The sequence below is a fragment of the Nerophis ophidion genome, linkage group LG29, assembly GCF_033978795.1.
Source record: "Nerophis ophidion isolate RoL-2023_Sa linkage group LG29, RoL_Noph_v1.0, whole genome shotgun sequence".
NCBI classification, from domain to species: Eukaryota; Metazoa; Chordata; class Actinopteri; order Syngnathiformes; family Syngnathidae; genus Nerophis; species Nerophis ophidion.
Genome location: NC_084639.1, coordinates 9,252,894 through 9,254,622, shown reverse-complemented (window position 1 = coordinate 9,254,622; position 1,729 = coordinate 9,252,894). Strand labels below are relative to the sequence as shown.

At 44.4% G+C, this 1,729-nt stretch overlaps 1 long non-coding RNA gene across 1 annotated transcript in view; it reads left to right on the top strand.

Annotated features, from left to right (window-relative positions):
- LOC133545940 (uncharacterized) overlaps window positions 1-1,729 on the top strand; it is a 29,230-nt gene extending 27,501 nt beyond the window's left edge. Inside the window, exon 3 of the long non-coding RNA XR_009804942.1 lies at window positions 1,518-1,729. This is a non-coding gene — a long non-coding RNA (uncharacterized LOC133545940). The remainder of the gene's footprint in view (window positions 1-1,517) is intronic.

The following is a 1,729-nucleotide window of genomic DNA, read 5'->3' as shown; positions in this document are numbered from 1 at the left end:
AATATTAGAAAACCAGATCAATGACACAAGTAACGTAATTTGACATAATACCACAGTATTTACTTGTATGACACAATCCAAACAACCTTCCCCAGTCATGGTGGGAAAAAAACGTTGGCTCCGTGGAGGCACCATTAATGCTGAAAGGTTCAGAAAGGTTTTGGAGCAACATATGTTGCCATCCAAGCAACGTTCTCATGGACGCCCCTGCTTATTTCTGCAAGACAATGTCAAGCCACGTGCTACAACGGCGTGGCTTCATAGTAAAAGAGTGCGGGTACAAGACTGGTTTGCCTGTAGTCCAGACCTGTCTCCCATTGAAAATGTGTTATGAAGCCTAAAATACCACAAGGGAGACTGTTGAACAACTTAAGCTGTACATCAAGCAAGAATGGGATAAAACTCCACCTGAAAAGCTTCAAAAATTGGTCTCCTCAGTTCCCAAACGTTTACTGAGTGTTGTTAAAAGGAAAGACCACATAATACAGTGGTAAAAATGCCCCTGTGACAACATTTTTGCTGCCATTAAATTCTAAGTAAATGATTGTTTCCAAAAAAAAAAAAAAAAGTTTCTCAGTTGGAACATGATATATCTTGTCTTTGAAGTCTATTCAATTGAATACAAGTTGAAAAGGATTTGCAAATCATTGTATTCTGTTTTTATTTATGATACTCCGGCTTCCTCCCACTTCCAAAGACATGCACCTGGGGATAGGTTGATTGGCAACACTAAATTGGCCCTAGTGTGTGAATGTGAGTGTGAATGTTGTCTGTCTATCTGTGTTGGCCTTGCGATGAGGTGGCGACTTGTCCAGGGTGTACCCTGCCTTCCGCCCGATTGTAGCTGAGATAGGCGCCAGCGCCCCCCGCGACCCCGAAAGGGAATAAGCGGTAGAAAATGGATGGATGGATGGACAACTGGTTTTGGGTTTAGTATTTACATAGGATGTGGAATTGTTCATTACAAAATTGGTCCGAAGCCTGGCATGAGCTGAAAATTTTGACAGATTCAGATGAAAAGCAGACGCAATGATGAATAATTGATGGCCGCAGAATAATTACTGGATTACCGGATGTTTTCCTGACCATTTCTTTTTATTGTCCCTAAGCTGTCCCGGCCTTTAAAAGTAACGACAATGTACTTGTTTTATTCCTGACAAGTGCGCCCTTGTAAAATGTCTCTCTGGCATCCTTTCACATCTGCAATTATCTGCTTTTCAATGCCTCGTATTTTCGACCCGCGGCGGTCAGAATTCCTTTGCCTTGCAGACATTAAGTTGGCCCTCCGACACCCATTAAAAAAATAAAAGACGGAAGGGGGATTCCTTCAAAGCTCACAGGAGTGCGTCGGATTGAGTGTTGGGAGTGCGGCCGTGACGGACCAATCGGCGCTGTCAAGCCAGCCGCCGTTTGAATGCATGCATCGACGTCGGCGTCCGTCATGCCGAAGTAAAAGTGAAACATCGATCGAATCCAGCAGAGCCTCGTCACATCTGCATCTTCTCTCCTCTCTGCAGACGCCCTCCAGGGTCAACGCGGCGTCTTCGCTGATTGCAAAACAAAAAAAAAAACGCCGGCCGGTCCCTCGCAGCGCCAGGAAAACGCCACGGCGGGGGTCAATGCAGGTAAAAACATGGCGCTTGCTGCACCAGACGAGGGTGTTTATTCCAAATTCACACCTGTACACTGTAAAAAAAAAAAATCAGTAAAAAAAAAAACGATCATTTAC